The sequence below is a fragment of the Ailuropoda melanoleuca genome, chromosome 13, assembly GCF_002007445.2.
Source record: "Ailuropoda melanoleuca isolate Jingjing chromosome 13, ASM200744v2, whole genome shotgun sequence".
Taxonomy (NCBI): Eukaryota; Metazoa; Chordata; class Mammalia; order Carnivora; family Ursidae; genus Ailuropoda; species Ailuropoda melanoleuca.
Window position 1 is genome coordinate 79,222,003 of NC_048230.1, and position 21,317 is coordinate 79,243,319.

Sequence of the window (21,317 nt, forward strand, 5' to 3'; positions counted from 1 at the left end):
GGATAAAGCATTGGAAAATGAAACGTTTCTGTTTTCAAAGATGGATTTGGTTCTTTCATGTTTCTCCGGATACCCGTTTTTGAGAAGAATTCTGGTTAGTTTGGCAGTGACATTCAGATTCTGATTGTATGCCTTCTGCGTGTTTATTTTTACAGCACGCTGAATTGTAGAAATATGGTAGGATTCAGTTCTATTTCCTTGGCATCGAAACCTTGCTATTCAAGACAGTGTGTACTAGGTTTTTGCTCGTGGAAATGTTACAATGATTTACAGTTTACAGACAATTTCCTTTGATCGTGTCTGCGAGAGCCACGGTGGAGGGCCTCCCCTGGTCACTCTTCAACCCTGTGTCATTCAGGGCCTGTCAAGGAACAGATGGCATGTGTAAACTGAGTTCTCTGCAGAAGGTTTAATAAAGGGACCCTTTGGAAGGTTTGGGCAGGTGTAGGGAACACAACCAGGTGGGTGCTGCAGAAGGACTTAGAAATGATGGAGAGCTGTTCACTCTCTGAGTGGTGGGGCAAGAAGTCTGCTTGCAAGAGCTGTGTCCTTCTGTAGGGGGGACACAGTCAACCTGTCATGTGCTTGCAGGGAGACAGTTGGGGAATGAAATGTCTGTCTCACTTTTCCCTTGCCCCCCAAACTTCTGACTGGTGTCGTCCATTAGCTGAATCCATACAGAAGCCAAAGAGCTTAGGAAAGGAGGCAAGGCTGCAGAAGCATGGCGAATGGGTCTGGGGAGGCAAATGGCAGATGCTACCCATCTGCCAACCAGAGCAGAGGTGTCAGAGGTCAGGCCAGGGTGGAAAGCCTGGTTTGGGGGACAAAGAAGAGAAAATAGTTACAGTGATTAAATTCAAATTGAAGGCTGGAATGTTCTAGAACACCACATGGCTGGTAGCAGTATGATTTGTGGTGGGTCACAGAGAAACTTTTTTTTTTTTCAAAAAAAATTGTTGGTTCATTTGAAATGGACTGTGTTTCTTGGGATATGCATAGAATGGGAAACTTGATGTGTTTATCTGAAGCTCTCACAGTGTAGGCCCTAGACAGCTGAGGTAGAAGGGATTCATAAAGTCTTTCAATATGGAGTTGGATACCTAAGATATAATTCCTTTGCTTTTAATGTTTTATGAAAATATTTTATTTAAAATGTCAGGTACCTAGGGGAAGAGACTAGGAGGAAATTAAGGTTATTAGCAGTAATTTTCCTTCAAAGAAGTCAATTTAACAGAATCATTAGCATCACTGAATGGAAATGAACAAGCTTTATTTTCCCATTTGTTCAACATGGCAGGAAGACTCGGAGATTTTGGGCTCATTTATTTTCTCATTTTCGTGGCCCTGTTGTTTGAAAAGATGAAAAGACTGCTCTGTTTGGTTTGTGTACTCGTTCTGAATGAACAAGCAATGAAACTTGATTAGAATCATAAAATCATACTGCTGGAAGGACTATCAGGGTTCATCTCTTCCTACCTCCAAATGTTATGGTGTAAGAAACTAAGGCATTAGCTGTTAGCATTTGCTGCTGTGCAAATTCCCTGAGGTGGTGACTCTGGGGAGGTTACATCACTTTGCCAACCTGAAGGAATTACACTAGATTAGTTCATTTTTGCTGTTCCCTTACAGATTCCCGAAGTCCCCGTTTGCGAGGGTCTGCTTGTCCATCCTGTGCTATCTTCATATATGAGAGGCAGAGCGGTGACATCTGGTCTACCATTTAGTCCTTAAAGTGGTATCCTCTGGAGGTCTCTACATTGCTCGTGATTCATCTCTATTACTTTCTGTTCAAGATAACTCCTCCACTTCTACCATTGTTACAACCTGTATACTGACCTCATATGCACCAGATTCTTCCCTTCCCCAAGGAAGTCGTGCTGTGGCTCAAATTTGCAAACCATGCAACAGGAGGAGGAAGGTGGGCATCCAAGCTGGAGTTGAAATCCTGGCAGGCTTTGCAGGGAAGAAGACAGCTGTGGGGGTGTGTAAAGGCCTGCAGGATTCAGCCAGGTGCAGAAGGGGGCTGGGTGCAAAGTCAGCAATACCCCTGACTCCTATACCCCTGACCTCTTGTCTGAGCTTCACTGACGTTCTGTTGTCTGCTGGATAGCGTAACGTTCATGTCCTATGGATACTGTCAGATCGGAGTGTCCAAAAGAGAAGTCCTCAAGTTCACTCCAAATCCATGTCTCATCCTGGGTTCTAAATCTTCGTGAAACAAGCCACTGATCTATTGTTGAGTCTACCCTATGAGTATCTTGCATTTCTGTCTGCTCCTGTCCATTCCTGTAGCCACCGCCTAAGAGTTGTTCTCAAATTCTGTGCCTTGATTTTTCCTGTAACGTTTCAATCAGCTTCCCTGTTGTTCTCTCGTTCATTCCTCATTCATGTGTTCTGTTGGCTATTAAGCGAGTATCACGAGTATCACGTACTGTAACAGTAGTGAGTTGCAGCTCTTGCCCTCAGGGGTTTACAGTTTACTGGGGGAGGTAGATAAACAGCTACTTTATACATTTACATCTCTGGGCCCCGGTGACTCTTGGTTTCAGCTCCGGTCACGATTTCAGGGTCATGGGATCGAGCCCTGAGTCCGGCTCTGTACTCAGTGCTGAGTCTGCTTGGGATTCTCTCTCTCTCTCCCACGGCCCCTCCCCCTGCTTGCCCGCACGCGTACTCTCTCTCTCTAAATAATTAACATATTTTTTAAAAAATGAATTTACATCTCTGCTGCTTTATTGCATTCTCCTTACTCAGATAAAGTAATTTGCACAAAACAAATCTTTTTATAGCATTACCTCTAAAATGCTTCAACAGCTCTCTATTGCTTTCAGGACTTAATTCTGTTTCCCTAATTTGCCAAATACAAGCCATTCCACGGCCGGACCATAACAATAAAGTTTTAATGCTTTTATTTGCGTCACCTACTCTAAGCGATATTAAAGTTCCAAGAACATAAGATCTGTGGCCACAGTGCCTTTGCTGACTTTGCACCCAGCCCCCTTCTGCACCTGGCTGAATCCTGCAGGCCTTTACACACCCCCACAGCTGTCTTCTTCCCTGCAAAGCCTGCCAGGATTTCAACTCCAGCTTGGATGCCCCACCTTCATCCTCCTGTTGCATGGTTTGCAAATTTGAGCCACAGCATGACTTCCTTGGGGAAGGGAAGAATCTGGTGCATATGAGAAGACTAAATTAATGTCTCTTAAATGATTGAATAACTAAATGCCATGATCGCAGAGTCTGCAGATTGGGCAAATGAGGGAAGCAATCTGATGAATTAGCAGAAGAGGTGCCATGTTAAATAAATTGAAACCATCTGCAGACTTACAACAGAGGGAAGGAGTATTCCATGATTATTCACACTGGCCCCTGAGAAGTGGCACGACGATCAGTTTGGAAAGATGATCAGTAATCTGAAAACTCTATGTTCGTTAATTCTGCTAACAGAAGTTCTGATATGAATTAATAGTATACTAGAACCAAAGGAGACATTTCCCTGAAGATGGCTTATCATTTACTCCTGCTGGGCACACTCTCACATTGTTTTTTCTGCTTTATGAGTTTATTTAATCAAGTCATGCTTATTTTTCTTACAGTGTGTTAGACCTCTGAATCAGAAAAGCTTTTTGTAAATTTCAAACTTGGCTAGAAATTCACAGGAAAAAAGCGTTGATTTAATCAGATTATTTTATTAAGTGGGACTCTTAGTAATCTAAAATGCTTTGTATTTATTTTCTTGTAGCATTTTCTTTTCAAAATGGCTTGTGAATATTATCAGTGCCAAAGAGAGAGAGGGAGTGAGCAGGAGAGCTATTAATTAATTGAAGGAAAATATTCTGCTGAACATTGTTTTTAGGAGAGCATCTTTTGGAGTTCCCAAATCAGGAGTTCCCAAATTATTTGTGATGTCAGTTTGGATCATATGAAAATGGTGGCTCTGATGGTCTTAACCATGCTACCCTCCCCACCAAGCTTGGGCCATCAGTTGTGATTGGAGGTTTCTTCTTTATAATTGTCATCTTTTTGATTTGGCAAATTTCTTTTAGTTTTGTGTTCAAAAAGTGCTGGTTAAGTGTGTTAATTATTAGATACATCTTCATTCAAATTTGAATGGGGACAACAGAAGGATTGCTGTATAGTTATTTGCAGCTGCTGAGAAAAGATTTCACAACAGCACTTTGAAAATACAAAGAGGGAGTATTTCCTTTTATTTAGCCTTTTTGGACCTGTGAGGTCCTCTGAGAACCTTAAGGCTGGCCTCATTCTGTCCATTTTTCATTCCTTTTGAAAGAATTTCAAAGTAAGTTAAAAGTTCCTCTCCCATCTGTCCTAAGTAACATACAGAGATTTCTTGCACAGCTACCAGAGGGAAAGGAGGGAATTTAAAAGTGCAGATGATTTGGGTATTAATACCTCTCGTGAAAGCAACTGAGCTTGAAGCAGGCTCTCCCGCACCCTTCTGTTACATGGTAATTTTCATTTTCTCAGCTTGAATTGATAGATGTGGCAGCCCACCAGGTTTTGCATCAAGATTGATTACCAGGAGGAATGCGCTCCTTGATTAAGAGCAACAAACGCGGTTTAAAAACCTGGAAATGTTGCACTTTTTACCGAGCCCGGGCTCTCCCACCTTTGAGAGGTGAAGGCATAAGTTACCTGAACGATATAGCTCGCTGCTAAATGGGGACCGTGATCTAGAATGTCTCAAGAAAAATTGCGGAAAGCAGCTGTTTGATTGCAGAAGGGGTCTGATGCAAGGAGCAGGGTGGTAGTGAATCAGTGCTTCCTACCCTCACATAAGGCGTAAGACCATCAGAAAGCAACGTGCACACACACACACACACACACACACTCACTCACTCACTCACTCTAGGCTCTCAGGCTGTGCCGTGGACCGGCGTATGTCAGAAGGCCCCCTGTAAAGAAATGGAGTCCCTTTGGGTACTCCATCACTGGGTAGCTCTGTGATACTCAGAATGTTGTGATTTCCCAGGATGCTTGAAGACCAGGCCCCAAATCCAGCGTCCTTTAGGCTTAGGCTGTGTGCCCTGGGCCTGACAAATGAATGCAGCCCTATTTAATTCAGTGACTCTGCAGCTTAAGTGTAATTACCACCTTTGAGAACTGAGTGATTAAAGCATTTGCTCAAGGTCACGTGGTGGATCAGTGGTACAGATGGGCCTCCAACTAAAGGCGACCTGCACCCATACGGCGACATCTGTGGTCAGCCAGCCATGTGGGACACAGTCCCCGCCCGCCCCGTCTGATGGAACTGTGATTCTGGCTCAGGGTAGCAATGCATCCACTTTAAAATACTGCCCTCCTTGCCCCCCTCTGCTTACCCGGTTCTGACCAGCAGGACATGGATGCACATCTTTGGGTGGGCTCTTCCTTCCTGATGTCTTCCCTTTCGTTCCTGGAACCTGGACATGATGCTTAGACTTGCAGATGCCGCCTTGTGGTTGTGACAGAGCACACACCGAGGGCAGCAAAACGGGAAACAGAAGGCATCTAGTTCCTTGAGGACTTATTTGAGTGGCTTTAGCAGCTCGAAGCAACTTACCTATGAGCCTCTTGCTCACTGAGAAGGAAAAGGGACTGATGAAGTCGCTCTGATGGGTGTTACAGACCGAATTGTGTCCCTCCAAGATTCATACATGGAAGCCCAGACCCCTACTAACTCAGAATGTGACTGTACTTGGAGAGAAGGCCTTTAAAGTGGTACATTTAAAATGAGGCTGTTTGGTTGGGACTTAATCCAGTCTGACCAGTGTCCATAGAAGAAGCGGCTATCAGGACGAGGGAGAGAAACCAGGGACATGTACGCACCGAGGAAAGGCCATGTGAGGACACAGTGAGAGGTGGACATCTTCACGCCAAGGAGACTTTCCAGAAAACAGCCCCGTCAGCACCTTGATGTTGGACTCGCAGCCTTCAGAGCAAGGAGAAGAAACATCTCTGGTTCAAGCCCCCCAGTCTGTGGGGGATCGTATGGCAGCCTCGGCAGACCAGGACAGCGGGGCTCCCTTCCCATGTAGCTGTCTGCAGTCCAACTGATAGAACAAAATAATTTCAATGATTTACTAGTTCTACGCTATATTTTATGAATGCTGTCCCCATAGTGCTTGTGACACTGTGCTTTTGTTTACTTTAACTTGCACTGTCCTGCCCCTAAACACACACACACACTCTCTCTCTCTCTCTCTCTCTCTGAGCTTCTGTAGGCTGGGGTTGCCAATTTCTGTTTCCTCCTTCACAGCACAATATTTGCACATAGCAGGCACTTTATACTTGCTTGTAGAATAAATATTGAAAAGAAGGTACAGTTGACCCTTGAGCAACATGGGGGTTAGAGGTGCCAACTGCCTGAGCATTCAAAAATTTGCATATCATTTTGGCTCCCCGGAAACTTTCCTGATAGCCTGTTGTTGACCAGAAGCTTTACTGATAACACTGAGAGTTGATGAAGACATATTTTGTATGTTAGTATTATATACTGTATTCTTACATGAAAGTAAGCGAGAGAAGAGAATATGTTATTAAGGAAATCATAAGGAAGAGAAAATACGTTTACAGTCTTGTACTGTATCCTTTGAAAAAAATCCACACATAACTGAACCTGTGCAATTCAAACCCGTATTGTTCGTGGGTCAGCTAACTGTACTTGACAATATATAGGAAAACAGAATGGTTTGATTAGAATAATGATAAAAAACACATATGCTCTTTTATCATTGCAAAATAATAATTTTGGTATTTGAGTGTATATTCCTGATTTCAAAAGGTGCTTTTGTCTTAAATTGGTTTAGTTTACAGGGGATTTGTTTTCCCTGAATTTTCATGACAATTTGTTTATAGGTGGGGATTTAGATAAATCATATATTGCCTCTAGTCAGTGCCTCTATTTTTTCTGTATGAGTTTAACATTCTTCTTTAAGGAGTCTTAGAGTTAAAACATTTTATGTTAAATGAGCTTAAATCATTTCCCATAATTAGGAACTTGAATCACTGCCTAATTTACAATTTGATAAGTAATGTGTACTTATTGAATTTCACTGCTATCAATCTAAGTCCAAGGGTAAGTTTTTTAAAAACAAAATAAAAATGGTTTTGGTCCTTCTTTCTTTGCTTTTAACTTCTAACTGACCTTTTAAGTAGTCAAGGAAATGCTTATAATTTTTTTTTAGATAGTTGGTGCTTTTCTTTCCTAATATTCTTTTGTGTGAAGAATAAATTGTGTGGCCTTTCTTGAGGTACAGTATAGTGTTTTGCTAGATTTGGTGCTTTTTAGACAGTACAGTGCTATGTTCTTAGTTAAATCACACAGAAATTTGACAGCTGAGATATGATCCATTTTTTATAGAATATTCTACCCAGAACCTGACATAGGTACAACATTGAATGGGGTCAACTTAATAACATGTCTCGACTCCTTTTTGTATGTGCATGAAATGTCAGTGACTGCGTGAACTCATCTGTATTTGAACACACTCATTTTGAGCCCTTCGGCTCTTTCAAGCAACCATAACTCATTCGCACTTTTTAAATTAGATTTGTGCAGTGGCTAACACACAGTAGGCTCTTAAATGTATCCTAAAATGAATTTGTAAGATGGGGACACTGACCGTATGCTGTTATAATACTTCTCTTCCTTATTTCATGGTTTTGTATGTCCTATTTTGGATTTGTATGCCCTCTGCTGTTTCTAAAATTGGTAGCTAAGCAATGCATTTTTTAACATTAATTATCAAGTTTTGTCTTACTCTTAAATTTCTTGCGGTTATATGAGACAGCACAGTGAGCGTCTACCTTGCCAGCACCTACTTTTCTGGGTTGAAAATATATTGTGACTATCACCTTGACGTTCAGGAGCGTTGACTCCTCTCTGAAAACCTAAAGCTCAGTGTGATTGTAAATGCCTGTTCCTATAATATCCTCAATTACGCAATAAAAAGAATCCAGAAAAATTGTCAGGATGCTTGAACATTTTATATAGGGATTGGCCTTGTACAGCACAGACTTACCCACAAGAGAGAGTTCATTTTCTAAAGAATCCTTCACCAAACTGAAGGTTCGGGTTACGATCTTGCGGCTGTGACTCTTTGGTTGTTATAATCACAACATCTGGAGGAATGTCTCTTTCTTCTTATGAACAAAATGATATGTTTAAACTTTTTTTTTTTTTTGGAGGAATGTTACAAAATGTGTCTATTGCGTGACTCATTTTATAGTATAAGAGATGATTTGAATTAAATTATCATTGAAATTTCTACCCTGTCTGCTTTACTCACTTAGACCATATGACTTTATAAAGAGTCAGGCAAAGCCAACAGAAGAAAAAGTGATTACCTGAAACTCATTTTGTCTAGATCGAAAAGGATTGATTTTAGAACTGAGGATTCCAGACCGAAAAGTTATTCCAAAGTTATTCTCTGTACAAAGTGTAGCAACAACGTATGGGAAGAAAACCAACATTTTTCAACTGCCTAGTAAAGGTCAGGCATTCCACCAGGTACTTCCATTTGGGCATAATTCATCGGGAGAGACAGTTTAACAACGTGTGTGTGTGTGTGTGTGTGTGTGTGTGTGTGTGTGTGTGTGTGTTGTGGGGGTCTAGCTTTGTCACTGACTAAGCTGGGTATCCTTCAGGCAAGTTATTGACCGCTTCTTCATTTCTTTTTTTTATATCAATCCTGCGAGATAGGCGAAGATCTCCCTGTACTGTAGATAAGGAAACTGAGGCCCATTTAAGTAAGTTTCTTCAGGGCCACACAACTAGTGAGGTGCAGTGCTTGATTCTGGAGCCAAACCCTGCTCATAACCCAACTCCCTGTCTCCCATTCCATGTGGTCCCCTTTCCAAGGCTGTGTTTTTGCATAGCTACCGAGTTGATGGTTTCAACCAAGTAGGCTGGTTGCTTTCATGTTGAAGGAGCTCACATTAGAGGTACTGGTTATAAGAGGAAGGCTCGGAAAAGGAAATTGGGAGAAGGGACCTGTAGCTGGCCATTCCCCTAGCTGACTAAGTATCCTTGAACAAGTCACCTGTCTCACTTTTCTTAACTCGTAAATGAAGGACTAAGGCTTCTAGAACTTCAGATTTACTCTTTGATCATCGTGAAGTATTCCTCCTTGTCTCTAGTAAGATTTCTTGCGATAAAGTCTATTTGTCTTAATATGGCCAGTTCAGCTGTCTTTTGCTTCGTGTTTGAACACTTGGTGTAACTTTTTCCCTTCTTCTGACCTATTTGTGTGTTTCTTTTTTCTTTTCTTTTTTTTTTTTTTTAAGATTTTATTTATTTATTTATTTGACAGAGAGAGAGAGAGAGAGACAGCCAGCGAGAGAGGGAACACAAGCAGGGGGAGTGGGAGAGGAAGAAGCAGGCTCCCAGCAGAGGAGCCTGATGTGGGGCTTGATCCCGGGAACCTGGGATCATACCCTGGGCCAAAGGCAATGACTGAGCCACCCAGGTGCCCCTATTTGTGTGTTTCTATTTAAAGTGTTTCTTTTGTTGGGCAAGTATGGTTGATTCTTGCTTTATGATTATTATCATTATTATTACTGTTTTTATTCATTCTGACATCTGACTAGAGTATTAGTCTACTCCATTTAAAAGAGCTGCCAATAGGGTTATATTCTGGAGGTAAAGTTTGAAGAGGTATATTACATTTGCGCCATCTTGATTTTTTTTTTCTTTTCAGTTTTCTAACAACTTTATGGGAAAAAAATCTTTTATAGGTTGGATATTTATTAGTGTAACCGTTTGTTGAGTGGGTCACACTTAAGACACACAGAGAGCAGTTTTATTCTTTTCCCACCTCGACGTTGGATGATATTTTTAGTAGATTCCATAGCTGTTGAGTCATTGTAAAGTATCAAAACAACCTGATTTTTGAATATTAGAGAAAAATGTGTTACACTATGAATTGAAACTTCCATTTTCTCATCCTGTGTATAGCTTCTCCCCCTTTCCATCCTCAGGTCTGCCCAGTGGCTTAGTGATCATCAGTGAGGAAGAAAGGTCATTTCTGGTTTAATTCTCCTCTTTGTTCTTCCTTCCACCCAGGATCTCTGGCTCCTCCAGAGTTGGCAGGGGGCAAAGAGGGGATGAAGACAGTTTTAGTTGGCTGGTGCTATTTGTTTTCGTGGCCAGCTCATTCTCACACACATCCTGTTATGTTTTTTTGGAGATCCCATGCAGGTTCATTGACACTATGCCATGACTAGATGTGGGCAGTGTAACTCCTGGGTAATCAGTTATGATCTTGGGCTCCTGTCTTCCAGTGCTATACCACGGGAACATCCCTGAGCCTGTGTCCAGGCAGCCCACCTGGATGGAGATCTTTTAGGATCACTCAAACCTCACTACCCTCTGTGGTGTCCATTTGGTCTATAGGAAAACTCACATGTCGGCACCATCAAACTCTGAAGTGTAGCCCATTTCCTCTCTTACTGAGACTCTGTTGCCTTGCTCTGCTATTGAAGGCAGCGTCGGCCAGGCTCCAGTGCTCCAGCCTCACACATGCCTCTGTGTGCTTCTGCCCAGAGGCAAACATCCAACCAGGGGATAGGATATCAGCCTCCCTCCTTGCAGGTAGCCTCAGTGTGTGAGGGGTTGTTGGAGGCAGTTGGTGTGAACTGATCAAGAGGGAAGGAAAGGGAACCACTCTTTGTTCCTGAGAATTCTCTCTGAAGACGTGTCTTCTGCAAGTTCCTCCACATGTAGCCTCGGGGTTGACCTCAGGACCGGTTTGGCCACATGTTAGCATGTCCTCTGGTCGCGTGCAGGGAACTCATCACCTATTGTCCTTAGCACTGAGACTAGCAGAAAATTTGAAACGGTAAGAGACTTTCTCTTCTACTTCTGTTTAAAAGAATTTAGAAATTATTGGCTCTGTAGCAAAATGCACAGATAAGTGTTATACTTTCAGCTACATTTATAACTTGTGAACTACCACACTTTATAATCTTCTCCCTTCCCAGTAATGAGAAATACTAAGTATAAAATAAATGCTTAATGAATTTACTCATGATGATTACAGGATATTGGTCTCTGGGGAAAGTAAGGATCACCAATATGATACAAAGATGAGGTTTCTAATCTGTAACACTCTTTGCTAATTTGGCTGAACAATTGGTCACTTAAGTGGAAAAAATATAATTCAAAACTATTGTTACCTTTTGGTTTTGTTGATGGTTTCCTTTGCTGTGCAAAAGCTTTTTATTTTGGTGTAGTCCCAACGGTTTATTTTTGCTTTTGTTCTCCTGGCCCGAGGGGACATATCCATAAATATGTTGCTAAGGGCAATGTTTAACAGATTACTGCCTATGTTTGCTTTCAGGAGTTTTATGGTTTCAGGTCTCATATTTAAGTCTTTTAATCCATTTTGAGTTTATTTTTTTGTATGGTTTAAGAATGAGATTTAGTTTCATTCTTTTGCGTGTAGCTGTCCAGTTTTCTTAACACCATTTATTGAAAACTCTGTCTTTTCCCCATTGTAAATTCTTACCTCCTCTGTCATAGATTAATTAACCATATATGTGTAGATTTATTTCTGGGCTATTTTGTTCCATTGATCAATATGTCTGTTTTTGTGCCAGTACCATACTGTTTTGATTGCTAAGGCTTTGTACTACATGATGAAACCTAGGATTGTGACACCTCCAACTTTGTTCTTTCTGAAGATTGTTTTGGCTGTTTGAGGTCTTTTGTGGTTGCATACAAATTTTAGGATTATTTTTTCCTAGTTTTATGAAAAATGCTATCAGTATTTTGATAGGAGTTGCATTGAATCTGTAGATTGCTTTGGGTAGTATGGATATTTTGATGATATTAGTTCTTCCAGTCTATGAGCATGGTATACCTTTCCATTTGTTTGTGTCATCTTCAATTTCTTTCAGCAATGTCTTATAGTTAGTTGATCAGGTTGACCAAGGCAGGTGAAACCTGAGACTGAGTTAACAGGCACCTCTGATGGAAGTCTCTAAACAGTTTAGATTATATACACACACACACACACACACACACACACATTGTATATATACTCTATGAACATATTATACATATGTATATGTATGTGTATATGTAATATATATATGTAAGTCTATATGTATAGGTAAATGTGTTTATTTAATGTATATGTATATAGAAGCATAAATATATGTATTATTTATAGTCCTGATATAGCTGTCAGAGAAAGCAATGACATATGATGGAGTTACCTCAAATATATTTTAAGAGTTGGCAAAGAATAAATAGTATAGATAAAGGAGAAGGGTTTGGAACAAGAAACAGGTGATTTTCCTAATTTTTGGAACAGATGCAGATGAATATAAAATGCATTTATCAGTTTATTGATAAGCTTATCTCAAAGTAGAAAATCTTAAAACATTTAATATGCTTTTGTACCGAAGTCTATAGGTGACGATATGATAAGCAGTCATTTTAAAGGTATAGATTTAATTTTGACTGGAATTAATTACCCATATGTTTTCAAAATATATTAACATCTATCATTTATTACAGAATAGTTTATCTGAATATCAAGGTCTAAAAAGGTAGTGTCTAATGCTTAAAAAATAACCTTGGAGCTTACAGAAGTAACATGATCATGCTAAAAATGTTGGAGAATAACTGAAAAGCACAAAGAAGGCAGCAAAGTGTATTTCCTCATCAAAAACAGATTACCATTATAGGCCAGAATGAGAAACACCAGATTGCTTTTTGTTTATTGATACATTTTTTTCCACAAGTTATAAAAAATAGGTACTTTCATGGCAGAACTTCCTTTGATCTATATTTAATCAGCTCACTTACTTTTTCTGTTAAAGACTAATAAGAATTCCCTCTCATGGCAAAACTTGATATGTGGGAAGCTATACCAAGACTGTGTCCAATATAATCAGAAATCTGCTAAATATAACTTTCAAACTTTATTTGTAGAGTATATTTTGATGTAATTTTCTGAGCCTTAGTCAGTTGTAAAGAAGTACTTTAAGATGCAGAAAAAGAAATAAGGAAAGTGAGCTGGTGCATAAGAAAAGAGGTATTTTAACACTTAACGCCTGTTTTTAGTTCTAGCATTGGAACTGCTTATGGCAGTTAATCTAAGGTGGACTTCAGTATTTCATTTTGTAAATGGGGCAGTGTCCGATTGTGGGGTCAAATGCAGGGGGGAATATAAACGCTTTTGGCTTATTTTTTTGGGGGGGATATACTTTAAATAAGATAAACATTCATGAAGGAATCCTAATTTGATTGAAAGCTTGGAGTTTTAGCCAGATATTTAAAAGAAGTTGTGTACAGAGTTCTGCTTTAATTATTACCAGACACTGTCTTTGTAAAAGTACTTCATTATTCTGTTTCTTTCATGATGAAGCTTGTCTTTAAAATCATTAGCCTTTGATGAAGAGTGAACACTTTAAAAAATAACTTTACAGAAGAAAATCTGTGAGTGCTATGGAGTTATTTAATTGAGAATACTGTTTTGTTTTTTGTTTTTTCCCTGTATCAGTGGAAAGAATTGAAAGGGGGTAGCTTAAAAAAAAAAAAAAAGAGTATGTTTATCTTCTTAAAGACAATTCAGCCATTATTTAGAAAAAGATTCAGTGTCTTTATACTAAATCATGTTTTTTTCCCCAAAGATCTCTATAGGGTAAAAATTTAAAACACTGTATGGTGACTAACATAACATAATAAAATTTGAAAAAATATAAATAACTAATCTATAGTTATAGCAAGGGGGAGGAAAAAATGGAAAGGTGCTTTATTACATAATAACTATCTCAATTCAAGTTTTTTTTTTAAATGGACATTAGCTAGCTGTCCTGATAGAAATCACGACTTGCAAAATATTCCATATTGCTTAAAAATCAGTGGAAATGTTAAGCTGAAATGGCAGCACAAAGAAGCTCGTGTTTAGGCTAATACACTGCGGTTCACTTTTCCATCTATGCACGTACATCCTAGACTGTGCACATATTGTGTAAAAATAATTGCCAAATGTTTCGGGGGTGGTGAGTCTATTTCTTCTCCATCAGAATTTATGAAGTTGTTAAATTGGAGTCATAACAGTTTATTTCATTAAGATGTTTACTGGAAAAATATTTTCACTAAATTTTCATCAACTTCAAGGAGGAATTCTTTATTCAATGAAAAGTGTTAGGAGGCCATCACAAAAGGCACCTTTTTTTTTTAATTTTTTGTGCAGTAGGTTTTTTTCCCCCTTTTGGTTCAAGCGAGTCTATTATTTTAATTGCTTCAATGGATCTGATATGTTATATGCATAGAAACAGGTTTTATTTGTAAGCCCATCCGCCAACCAGTGTCTAAGTTCTTGGGGCCATGTGGTCCGTAAATGGGGCATGGAAAGTATGGTGCGTGTGTGTGTACCCTATGTGGGTTGGGGAGCAGAGCTGTTGATTTCTGAAACTGAAGCCATAGACGCACGAGTTTATTTCACATCATTTCTAGGTCATGTAAGTACCTAGTGGCTTGCTTTTAATATGCTGTAGGTATGTAGACATTCTGTTATTCCTTACGGCTCTAAGATGAGCTAGAGAAGGTCACTATCTGTGTCATGCCAAACCATGTCTGATTTCTTACATGGACAAGAAGTAATTGTGCCTGAGGTTACAGTGGACCCTCACCTTGCATTTGTTTTTGAGGTCATTAAAGAAAGGTTCTTGCGACGTTACCTTGGCTAATGTGTACAAGTTGTAAATAGTATTTTAATAAAGACCAAAGAGAAGAAGCATCATGGTCTAGCAGAAAAGTGAGAGCTGACCTTTTAGGGTTTGAATACCAGCTGTGCCTTTTACTAGATATGTGACCTTAGTTGAGCCCCCTAGCTCCCTCTGAGCTTGTCCCCATCGGAAAGGGAAGTTACTAACTGAGGGGGCTGTGTGTGTGCGTGAGGATTATGAAATACTGCATGCAAAGTGCCTAACACATCACCTGGCTTATGATAGTTACTTCTTAAATGTAGGCATTTGACAATTTCTCTGGAAATTTGATATTTCTCCAGACCTTTGACAAATATGTCATTTTGGGTCAGTCGAACAGTTCGTACAACTCATTATATTTGTAGAAATTATGGTTACAGATTTTTTAAAATAAGGACTGCATACTTTTCATAAAGTCTCTTGGAAAAGTGATCTCTATGTGTTTTGCCCATTCGTTCATTCATTCATTCATTCATGCATTCATTCATTCATTCAGCATTTGTCAGCACTTGTTACGTGCCAGCTTTCCTCAGCTTTATGTTTTATCAAGAGANTAAATAAGGATTGCATACTTTTCATACAGTCTCTTGGAAAAGTGATCTCTATGTGTTTTGCCCATTCATTCATTCATTCATTCATTCATGCATTCATTCATTCAGCATTTGTCAGCACTTGTTACGTGCCAGCTTTCCTCAGCTTTATGTTTTATCAAGAGAGATCAATATACAAGTGAGAAACGACTAGAATTTTAAGTTCCGCAGAAGGTGTATCACGAAGGCCCTGTAGAAGGCCTGGACCAGGACATGGGACAGCCCTTGAGCCCTCAAGATGTAAACTCCTGTTCTTGTTTTCTGTTTTTTAGAGATGTTTCGTTTCTGACGTTGAATTTAGCCATACCGCTAAATATTTCCTTTTCTTTGTTGAGACATACAGATTTTGAAGTTAGTCTTAAGGTAGAAGATTTTCCGTTCCTCGATCACTGGAGTAGGGTGCTGTCTTTTTTGGCATCATTTTCTTTTGTATCCCTAACATGGGAGTGTGGTGGTCCATAGGAGGGCACCGTGTGGCATGGTAGAATGACATGGCCTGTTGTTTGCTGATGGCTTTCCTCATGACTGCTCACCCTCAAGCTTGTTGGCCTTTTAGTGGGAGGCACGCTCCTGATGAGCGGAAACTGGTGTTGAATCAGCAATAGATATGTGACTGTGTGATCGGCCAGTTAGGTGGAGCTTCAGTCAGTGGAAATAGGAGCAGCTTTAAGAACACAGCCGGGTTGGGGAGGTAAATCAGATCTGGTGTTAGAATATTTTTAGTTGTGAGTTATAGAAAACAGGAACTTGAACTAGCAGAGGTTTGCCACTCCTAACATGAAATGCAAGTTTAGGAACCTAAACAGTTTTGGGCGGGAGCTGTAGCATCTCGGCAATGCCACTGGAGAACCAGGTTCTTTCTGTCTTTCTTTCTACTCTTTTTTTGTCTGCCTTTTGTTCTCGCGATTGTGAGATGGCTCTATACCTCCCGGTAGCTATTCGGAGGAAAGAGAGAAGGGACTGTGTTCATATAAGGAGAACAGACTTTCTCAGACCCCTCTCTCTTACATGTCTTTGGTCCGAACTGTGTCCCATGGCTTACCCCTAGCTGCAAGGGAGTCTGGGAACAAACCACATTAGCCTGGCATATTGCTACCTACAAGCAAATCAAGGTTACGCATGTTGTTTAGACTAACAGGCATGACTGCTCTATCTGGGGATTTTATTTTTGTCATTTCTAATGACCTTACCTTCAGATTTCACGATTTGGTGAGCATTAGTCGCCACCTCATTAATGCATTTATTTGACAAATATTTATTAAATGCACAATGAAATGCCGTTCCTAATTTAATACAACACGAAAAATATCTGAGTATGGGTGTAAGCTAATGGCAGTTTCTCTTAGTTCATGTAGTAAACCACTGGAACTGTGATTTTCAAATTGAAAACAGTGAATTTTGTTTAGCTGACCTCCATCATGCAACTCGTTCATAATTATTACCCGCATACTCCCTTCTCTAACCCTTGATCCTTTTGCCGATACATTTGGAAGGCCGCCTCGTAAGGCCAAGTTGCTCTGGTTTTCCCATAATACTCCCTTTTCCAGCTTTTATGTGCTTATCCATTAAGTCAGACAAATTTCCTTTTCAGAATTTGGCATTGTTTCTTTATTGGAAAGGAAACAGATTGTTTTAGGCCAGGAAAACTTGAAAAAGAAAATAGAAAACCATCAGCTACTTTAAAAAAAAAAGATCAAATCTCATATAAGGATTTAGTGTTGGTCTTGCACTCTTCTGTTCAGAGGGAAACAAGGTTTATTCTTGCCCCTGGTTTATCTTTGAAGAACGTTTGGCAAAGCTTTACACATGCATCCTTTCCCAAAGCATGACATAAATCCCGCTTTTTAATTTATGTCCAGTGTCAGATTTCCAATACTGGTGTCTGGCAGGGTCAGTAAGTTAAATTCTGAGGCTGTGAGGATGATTTTACTTGGTATGTGACTTTCCCTGCTTATTGTGAAAGCTGGGTACTAGCCTCGTATGACCCCTCCCAGTGTCTTTCAAATTCTAGCCAAATTAGCGGTATATTCTAGAGCATGCCCATCTTTTGGCTGTACCCCAGTGACAGACCACTCTGCTACATAAGTGGGTTGCAGATCTGAGAGTTTATATCTGTGATCCCAAAGTTTGCACCAATAAAGTCTTTCTCTCTCTCTCTTTTAAAGATTTATTTATTTATTTTTAGAGAGAAGGAGAGAGAGAGTGTGCAGGCGGAAGGAACAGAGGGAGTGGGAGAGAGAGAAACTCAAGCCGACTCTGTGCCAAGTGCCCCATGAGGGGTTCGATTTCACAACCCTGGGACCATGACCTGGGTCCAGGTGTCCCCCCCCCCTTTTTAATGATCCCCTCTTGTATCTCTTATTTAGAAAGATTTTAGTTCAGGGAGTAGGTCACACTGATAATAATTATAAGTCATCCATTTCCCTACCATTAGTAATCAAAGGCATATTTAACGACCAATAATTTCTGACAGTCATGAGAAAAGCAGTATTTCTGTGTTTCTATCATTTAATTTAAAGCAGACATATTTGGAACAATAACAAAATGAGGAAGGTAGGTATTACTGTTATTCGGCATTTGAGATATTGAAAAGAGCTCCAAGGCCGTTATCACTTCATCTATAAAACTGTAACTGTAGGCTGTTCATTTTTTCTAGTGTGATATTTAATTTTCAAATTTTTTTGCTAATTTCCCTAGTTATTCCCTTTTGTGTTGAAGGGTGTTTGGAAAACAGGAAGGTTGTGACATTGATGATACGTGCATCTCTCTCTGTCATATTTTCACACATCACTTTCATTGGATGACCATCTTTTACATTTCTGTTATGGAAAATTTTAAATATAACCGAAAAGTAGAGTAGATGCTACAATGAACTTTCATGCATCCTTCATTAAATTACAACAAACTCGCTGACACGTGTTTCCTCTGTTACCTCTCCTCGTCCGCAACCCCGACTGGATTGTTTCAAAGCAAATCCCAGATATCTTATTATTTCTGGATGGTCCGTTATAAACTGAAGATCTATGAGAAGCTCCGTACCCGTTTTTACCGGGCCATAGATTATGATTTGGCTCAGCGCGTGCGTGTCGAACCGTGTTTCTGAATCAGTCATCAGTTTGTCTTGGCTCTTTGTCATTAGCAGAATTTATCTGCACCTGTGATTTCAGAGCATAAAATGGGCCGCTATTACCCTAACTGGGCGCTGTTGGCAGTGAGAGAGCCAGAGTCATGCTCGCTCTGAAGTGAAGAGAAGCAGGAGAGACAGGGCCCCCGATGCTGGCTGACTTTGGGGAGTCCATGCAGGGACTTTGAAGGACAGAAGTTCTGGAGCTAAGTGTGACCAAGACAGTTGTACTCAGGAAGGCTCTCTGCAGGTGTGGCTGGGGTTGCAGGATTCACACGCCTTTCAGTGAGGTGCTAGGAGAATTTCTTCCTTTCAGTTTAGTTTAGGGTGAAAGAGGGTTTTTATTGTCAGTAAAGAAGGTGGCAGCTGGAGGAAGCACAAGCGAATCCAGGGAGTCCCCATCTGGTGTGTGTGTGTGTGTGTGTGTGTGTGTGTGTGTGTGTGTGCGATTCCATTTACTCCAGAGTGGGATCTCTATGAATTAATGCACTGACAGTCATTTAAAATTCTTGAAGCTCTTTTGGGTTAGAAATTGTGGTCATTGTTTTTCAATCTACACGTCATTATCCCCGCTGGAAGTTAAATTACTTTACACATGGAATCTAACAGATCAGTCAGAGTCACAATTACAGTCTCGCGGACGGTATTCCATTGGCTGTTTTAATTAGATTTGGTAGAAACGGTTTATAGGAGTCGATGATTAACTTATATTAAACTATAAACCATTTACTTCCTTATTTGGGCTTGAGTATATAAAGTTAAAATATTAGAATAATTTAATGTATGCCAACAAGTCATTTTGAAAAGAAAAGTCACATTTAGTATTTATTAGGGACTAGCAAGTTTCTATGTCAGTTATTTATTGAAAACAATAAATGTGAAATAACATCAGAGAGATCTTATTTTGATTTATTTTCCTTTATATATTTTGCTTGATCCAGAAGTTTTAGCCAAGACAAATCAAGCCCATAAATATGGCTTATTAGCTAGGACCATAAAAAATATACAACAGAAGGTAACAGCTGCTTATAGTTTTGTTACCTTCTGTTACCTACACAGGTTATTACAACTTCTTCGCCTCATTTCCCCCCTGGAAAAATAGAAACAGGAGTGAAATTTTATTCATTTACTTCATGGAATGAAAGTATTGAGTATATGTCATTGGCATAGATGTGAAGTAAATGCTTCAATTCTAATTTTGAAAAAACTCCTATTTATTTTGATCTGTTTCCATTTGATTTTGTTCATTTGCTCCTTAGAAATCAAATCATTGGAATCCAGATCTTTAAAATATTTCATTGAGACAGAGATGAAGAAATATTTTAAGTCTAACTTCAAAAATTTCCATTTCTTTAGTATTATTAATGAAGCCATAACATCAGGAGATTAGAGTGCTATGGTCTTCAAAGCTCATCTTGGCTACTTTCTGTTATTGGTTGGACAGTCTTTCTTCTTTTCCACCCCCACAGGAAAAGACGGTTACTCTACAGTACGGAATCCTGAAACGTGATCTTTCTTAAAAAGGTAGGCGTATATGCTTTTTAAAATTAATTTGTGACATTTAAAAAAATTTTATCTTGAGTAAATTACAACCCGAGACTACTTAATCAAGAAGCAATTTTTATGCTGCTAATGCATGCCATTGTGCATTGAATTAAAACCTCAGATTCAGCTTTCTAAATTCAATACTGAATTTTCCAGTCTTTTTTAAAGCATATCTATTTTGAGTGAATTGTTGATGTCTATAGCAGTCAGTGCATGTGAAATATAATAAGTGAATGTCTCTCATTTAAAAATTGAAAGAGATTAATTTCCGCCTACCTTGGTGAAATCCTTTTTTTTCAGTGGGTGACTTCATTCTAGGAAGCCCAGGGAGCTTGGAAGTATAAAATGGTCTATGGTTGTGATATCTAATGTTGTGATATCTAATGTTTCTTTCGGTGAGATTTTCTTCAGAGTGTGGACTGTGGTTTGCGTGATACTTTGTTAGACCTTGCCCTTCTTTGAAGCTGGAATGATAATTGGGCTTAATGGCAGCATAAATAATTTACATTATACATCTTGATACTTTGCAGCTGTAACCAAGTTGTGGGCATTCTTCAGTTTAGGGAGCTTTCTGTAATCTGTAGAATCTCTAAGAGGTTTCTAGATTTCATGGACTGAGCTCCGACCCTAGTGGTTGCTTTTGTTTTCATCTAGTGCCTTCTACTCTGTAACGTGGACCACCGTCGGCTGGTGCTCCTGTTCTAAAAGGTGTGCTTGGGGATTTTTTTTTTTTTTTAAGATTTTATTTTTTTATTTGACAGAGAGAGAGACAGCCAGCGAGAGAGGGAACACAAGCAGGGGGAGTGGGAGAGGAAGAAGCAGGCTCCCAGCAGAGGAGCCTGATGTGGGGCTCGATCCCAGAATGCCAGGATCACGCCCTGAGCCAAAGGCAGACGCTTAACTGCTGTGCCACCCAGGCGCCCCATGGGGGGATTTTGATTCTAAGGAGAACGGTGGGTCCCAAGAGGTCCTTGGACACATGAGTGTTATGGTGGGGCCTGATGGGGCTGTCACCCCAAACAGAGGATCTCCTCAGAGATTTTGGGATGTTTCCAGATCACAGAGGTCAAACCTGACGTTGTCCTATTTTCCCTTTAGTTTCCTCCCAAATTATAAGATTTTAGCTGTACGGTCATTTGTGGGCAGAGAGGTTGTGGTGTAGAAACATTCTTCTCCATTTTATAATCAAGATTTTTTAAAAAAAGATTTTATTTATTTAAGAGAGAGAGAGAAAGTGCGTACATGAGCAGGGGGGAGGGATAGAGGGAGAGGGAGACGCAAACTCCCTGTTGACCAGAGAGCCCCATGGGGAACTCGATCCCACTCATGACCTG